Source organism: Myotis brandtii, unplaced genomic scaffold (genome assembly GCF_000412655.1).
Source record: "Myotis brandtii unplaced genomic scaffold, ASM41265v1 scaffold986, whole genome shotgun sequence".
Taxonomy (NCBI): domain Eukaryota; kingdom Metazoa; phylum Chordata; class Mammalia; order Chiroptera; family Vespertilionidae; genus Myotis; species Myotis brandtii.
In genome coordinates this window covers 2,050,077-2,056,351 of record NW_005372102.1, presented here as the reverse complement: position 1 = coordinate 2,056,351, position 6,275 = coordinate 2,050,077, and the positions used below count along the sequence as shown (strand labels likewise).

General features: G+C 56.2%; 1 protein-coding gene across 1 annotated transcript in view; it reads left to right on the top strand.

The window, feature by feature from the left end:
- Positions 1–92: 92 nt before the first annotated feature.
- CFAP99 (cilia and flagella associated protein 99) overlaps positions 93–6,275 on the top strand; it is a 22,359-nt gene continuing 16,176 nt past the window's right edge. Inside the window, exon 1 of the mRNA XM_005886472.2 lies at positions 93–328. The gene's annotated coding sequence lies outside the window, so the exon portion shown is untranslated. The remainder of the gene's footprint in view (positions 329–6,275) is intronic.

Here is a 6,275-nt window from a genome sequence, read left to right as displayed (position 1 = left end):
GAAACTACAAGTCCCGTCGGGCATCGCAGGGGCGGGGCCCTGTCCTCTGCCGCGCCGCGGGCGCTAGGCATTCTGGGGGTTGTAGTCTTCTCGCCACGGCGCCGGAGCGTGATGCTGGTTGCTAGGCGACGACACCCAACCCGCACGCCCTTCCTCCTGCCCACTGCAGACGCTCGGGCGCTTGCGGAATCCCAGCGGAGCAGGAGCGAAGTGGGGCAGCCACCGAAACTCCCGGTCCCTTCGCGCCCTCTGTGCCGGGCAGCCCCGGTGGCGGCGAGTGGAAGCTAGAAAGAAGGTGCGAGAGCGCCGTGGAGCCGCCTGCAGGCAGGTACGGAGGTGGAGAGGCGGGGCCGGAGTGGAGGGGCGAGGCTGTTCCCGCACCCGCACCCGCACCTGCACCCGCACCGCCCCACCACCTGCGGGCAGTTCCCCACGGCCGTGCTTCCCGCCTCCTTGCTTTCGGTCACCACCTTTTTGGACTTCCCGGCTCCTTGACTAAACCTCTTTTTTTTTAATCGCCCCAGTAAACAGGACTTACCAGGTGTACCGGTTAATAGTGCGGATTTTGTAATCAAAGAAAACACGATAATTTCAAGAGAAACATCAAAAGTGCTTTATTCAAAGTAATGTCCATCGCTAGCTACACATTTCCCCCATCTTTCAGGTAATTTGTGGATACCGTCCCAATAGAAATTTTCTTGTTTTGAGGCAAACCATTCAGAGACCAAATTTTCCACTTCCTCGTACGTTTTGAAGTGCTGCTCAGAAAGTGCGTGTGCCATTGATCGGAACAAGTGGTCATCTGAAGGAGCAAGGTCTGGTAATACAGCGGGTGGGTTAATACTTCCCAGGCAAGATCTCTTAACGTGCCTTTATCTGGTTTTGAAGTGTGTGATGGTGCGTCATCATGAAGCAAAATTACTTTGCCGTGTCTTCTGGCCCATTCTGGTCGTTTCACGATCAAAGCGTGGCTCAAATTGATTATTTGTTGTCAATAGCAATCAGTATTAATGGTTTCACCTGGTTTTAGAAGCTCATAATACACCACACCTTCCTGATCCCACCAAACGCAGAGCATTGTCTTCTTTCCGAAGCGATTTGGCCTTGCAGTTGATGTTGATGGTTGACCTGGATCAACCCATGATTTTGTGCATTTGGGATTCTCAAAATAAATCCACTTTTCATCACCAGTCACAATTTGATGCAAAAAAGACTTTCTTTCGTGCCATTGAAGCAACTTTTTACTGATGACTTTTCGGTTTTCCATTTGTCTTTCGTTCAGTTGATGTGGCACCCATTTTCCTTCCTTTAAAATCTTCCCATTGCTTGTAAACGATCGGAAATTGTTTGCTGAACAACGTTTATTCTTTCTGCAAGTTGTTTTTGAGTTTGACACGCATCTTCATCCAATAATGCTTGTTATTGTTGGTCTTCAAACTTTTTCGGTTGACCTGGACGTTCTTTGTCTTCCACATAGAAATCATCACTTTTAAAGCGTTTAAACCAGCGATCACAAGTATCTTGAGACGGAGCATGTTCACCATAAGCTTCCCGAAGTATACGATCGCTTTCAGCAGCGCTTTTCTTCAAAATAAAGTAATGAATTAAAACTTCCTGCCAATGCTCCTTTTTTGGCACGAAATTCGACATTTTTAAGCATAAAAATATCTATGATGTTAACACCTTCAGAAAATATGACATATGAAGTTTTGAAGCTTGCTGTCAATACAACAAAATAGCATACATATCAAATCACATATATATCAACATATGTGTAACTCTAGTGAAAAAAATCCGCACTATTAACCGGTACACCTGGTAAAGGAAGAAAAGGATAATTCCCCCGTATTCACTAGTCCCCCCCACCCCAATATTCACTATTTCCCACTCCCAACGGTGCCCCAATTTGGATCCATAAAAACAGCCACCAAAATCTGAGAACCTATCATGTGCCGAGCAGACGCTAAAAACAGGTGTGGGGGCTCACTTTAAATTCCCACCGTCAGCCGGGGAAACTGAGGCACGGAGAGGTTGCCACACGCTGGCCGGGAGAGGGAAGCCAGGGCCGGGTCTGCCTCCCCACAGCCCGGGCTTTCCCTGACCCCACCCAGCGCCCCCTCCGGCTGCTCTGAAATGGGCTGGTTTGGAGCCGGAGAGGGGCGTGGCGCCTGCCCGAGAGAGAATGTGCTCTCTGCTGCTCCTGTTGCCCTGGCACAGGGTCGGGGTGCCCAGATGGTGCTGGCCCCCCGGCCCCTCTGTTCCGTTAAAGTCAGTGCCAGCCTCCTGAGTGCACTGAAAGGTTTCGGGTTCGATTCGTGGTCAGGGTGCGTGCCGGCTGGACCTCTGGTTGGGTGAGTACAGGAGGCGACAGATCTGTCTCCGCCTCTTCCTCTCTGGGTGCTGGTGGTCACCCACGTCCGTTTCTGAGAACCTGCCTGACTTCCCCGCTGGCCTCCAGCTGCCGCCCAGCCGCGGCTCCCCTAAGCGTACCACCCGCTGGAGTTGCCTCCTCTCCGGCTCCGTCAGCCTCTTCTCTCCTGAACCCACCACTCCAACCAGATTCCCACCAGCCCCTCCTGCGAGGCTGTCCCTCAAAGTCATCCCTGACCTCAGTGCTGCTAAGTCCAGCGATCGGAGCTCAGCCCAGCAGCAGGTGGCCCGCGGAGTGCTCCCCTCCCAGACACCGTGCTCCTGGCCGGGAGGACCACCCGTGCCGGATCACCCATCGTCGCGGTCTCTGCCGCTCCCTGCGGCTCTTCTCCGTCTCCTTGGCTGAGCCTCCTCTGGCTCTCCCACCTTCTCACTCGAGAGCCTCCAGACTTAGTGCGGGGAAGCATCCCTGTCATTTCGGGCGCCTTCCTGCGTCATATTTCGCACACAGCCATTTCCCCACCTGCCCCACACTCCCGTCTGCAGCCTGAGCCTTGCCCCGGGAGCCCAAGCCCCTCCACCTGTTCTTTGCCAGTTAGTGTGTGACAGATCCCCTGAAACCCAGCGTGTCCCTCTGCGCTCTCCATCTGCCCCCTGAAACCTGCTCCTCCCCCAGACACCTTGTCCGGCGTGTGACTCGGGCAGACACGTGGTGGACTGTGCTCTGTGGGTCTGTCTTTGACTGACTCCAAGGCCGGGGTGGTTGCTGCTGCTCAGATTCTCCTGCCCAGATTGAAGCTACTTGGGGTGAAGGCCAACCTCAGGGCAGTGGGCGTGTCCCTGAGGACTGGTTTCAGCTGCAGGGAAGAAAAATGCAGCATCATTGCAGCCTAAATAAGATTATTCATGTTTCCATAAAGGAGACCCAGAGGGAGGCGATCCTGGGAGGTACGGCAGCCCCCAGAACTCCTCAGGGACCTGGGCCCTTCGAGCTTGCTCTCCTACCATCCTTAACATGTTGCCTCCCAGTGCAGAATGGCTGCCTAAGTTCCTGCCATCACCTCCTGGGTCCAGGCAGCAGGAGGGAAAGAAGAGAAGGGCGTGCCCCTCCCTTACACAGAGACGTTCCCTGTTCCCGACGTCTCGGACCCTGTCACTTCTTGTCGCGCTGCTGCCAGGGCGTCTGGAAAGGGCTCAACGAGAAATCCAGGTTTCGTTTCCTCGGGAGGAAAGGGAGAGTGTAGCTTGAAAAACAACCAGCAAAACAGCCGCGTGGGCCTGCGCTTGAAGCACAAGCCATCAGAGCGTGACTTGGCAGCAGCCCTTGGGAGACGCGCTTTAATCAGAATTAAAAGCAGGAACAGAGTCTGTTTTAATTAAGACACATTTGGGATCCCTGCGAACGAAGCGTCTCTGGTGCGTGAGGGTGCTGCGCTCGTCTGTGGCGAGTGAAATTTCCCTCTCGTTTCTGTCTGTGACGGATTTGCTAGGAAAAGGGAAGTGCCGGTCGGTCCAGCCCACCCCCGAGTGACCTTGCATCTGAGGTAGTCAAGCCCTGATTAGTGAAGTGAAAAGTCGATACCAAAAAAGTCAGTAAGCGTGGGAACTAAGTCCCACTGCCCACATAGCTGGTCTCACACCATGAAAATAAAGACGAGCCCTGGCCCGTGTGGCTCGGTCCGTGGGCGCGTCATCCCCTACACTGAGAGGTTTCGGGTTCGATTCCCGGTCAGGGCACATCCGGTTGGATCTGTGGTTGGGGTGCGTACAGGAGGCAGCGGACCGATGTTTCTCTCCCTCCCTCTGAAATCAGTGAACACGTCCTGGGGTGAGGATTACAAAAATATAAAATACGTAAAGCCGGGTGCTGAAGGCATGCAGCATTGGCACCTATTTCCAACCCTAAGGTGTGAGTATTTTTTGTAATCCTCACCCGAGGATATTTCTCCATTGATTTTTAGGGAGAGTGGAAGGGAGGGGAAAAGGCAGAGAGAAACATCCATGTGAGAGAAACACATCGATTGGTTGCCTCCTGCACGCACCCCGACCAGGGCCGAGGCCGGGGAGGAGCCTGCAACTGAGGTACGTGCCCTTGACCGGAATCGAACCCGGGACCCTTCATTCTGCAGGCCGACGCTCTCTCCACTGAGCCACACCAGCCAGGGCAAGATGTGAGTATTTTGACTTAGTTCATAGGCTAACTTCCGTGGGAATACACAACCTGAGAGCCTCTTTTGCGACGTGCACCTCCCGGCGTGGCTGCTCCGGGCGGCGTTGCAGAAGGAACGGTTCAAGCCCAGCTGGGCTGCTCCAGGGCCACCCTCCTCCCCACCACCCTCCACCCCCCCCCCCCCCCCGCACCCTCCCCTGCACTCATCGTCCATCCAGGCCCTCTGCACTGGGGAGGGCGGCTGGTTCTCTGGCTGCTCCCTGACTGGACCGCCCTCTCTCCAGCGGTCAGGCTCCAGGACACAGGGAAGCCTTGGGCCAGGAGCAGCTCCCACTGCACACACACAGGCCACCACTGTCCCCGCCTCGTGAGGTGCAGGAGGCCTGGGTCATTCCTCCAGGCAGAGCTGGGCTCGAGGCTGACATAGGAAGGCGGGCGAGGGCCCTCCCAGGGTAGCCCCCCATGACCACCACAGGGGGACGGGGCCACGAAAAACTCCATCCTGAGCATTGTTTATAACAGTATGTATAATAGAAACATAAGATATATTTGTATTCGTTTCAGAGAGGAGAGGAGAGGGAGAGAGAGATAGAGACATCGATGATGAGAGAATCATGGATCGGCTGCCTCCTGCACACCCCCCACTGGGGATCCAGCCTGCAGCCCGGGCCTGTGCCCTGACCGGGAACTGAACCGAGACCTGGTTCCCAGGCCGACGCTGAGCCAAGCCGGCCGGGCTATAGACTCAGACTCTTTATCCTGGTGACTCCTTTCCCTGCGAGCCCCGGATGCGTGGGTTTCGTTTCCTTCACGGCATTGACGGGTGCCTCTTCGCCAGCTGTGGCTCGTCCGAGGGGTCGAGGGTCAGGCGGAGGTGCTAGGCCTCAGGGACTCCACAGGCAGGACAACCCCTCATGGGGGTGGGGAGCCTGCCCCCCCACCCCCCACCCCCGCTCAACACAGTTTTGTTCTTTCTCATTGACTTGCTCAGCAAGCATGTTGTGGCTCCTGTGAGTTCCCAGGGAAATGAGGAAAGCTGGGCTTTACTGAAGGCAAAGCATCTGTGAAAGCAACGGCTTAACAAGCGCTCACGTGGCCTCAGGTAGGCCTGCGTCTGGATGTCAAAGGCGCGTTTCAGATTAAACCGAGGGCGCCGTTTAGGGTACGTGGTCCTCTGTGTGTTTACATTCTGCCGTTCACTCCATCGGCACTTCCGTGGCACCGGCTGGGTACCCCCGCCCCAGGGCGCGCGCGGTCTGGCTTGGCCAATAGCCGGTGCCCAGGAAGGCCAGCAGCAGCTGCCCGGCCAGCGTGGAACCGGAGGCCTGAGAGGAAGTCCGCCCCTTGAGCAGCACCTGGCCCCAGCCCCACCCCACAGTCCCTCCCGGGTCTCCCAGGGGCACTGGGCACGCCGTCTCCTCCAGCTCGTGGGTCCCCAGGGTGTTCAGAGCCCATTCGAGGCCTGGCCACTGCCGCTGTGCTCCCTCTCTGGGTCTCGCTCCCTCGTCTTTAAAATGGGGGTGTCGAAAAACAATCAAAATAAATCAAGAAAATGGGGGTGTCGAACAGGGTGACCTCAGGTCTTCTTGCCCTGACATGCTGTGAGGAGGTCCCACGTCCCACTGGGCAGGGCCTGTGGAGTAACCCTGACTGAACCCTGGGCTGAGGTCCCGGCCTGTGCACAGCTGTGGGGTTTGGGGGCCCGGGGGGGCAGCCTGGGCCAGGCAGCAGAGGA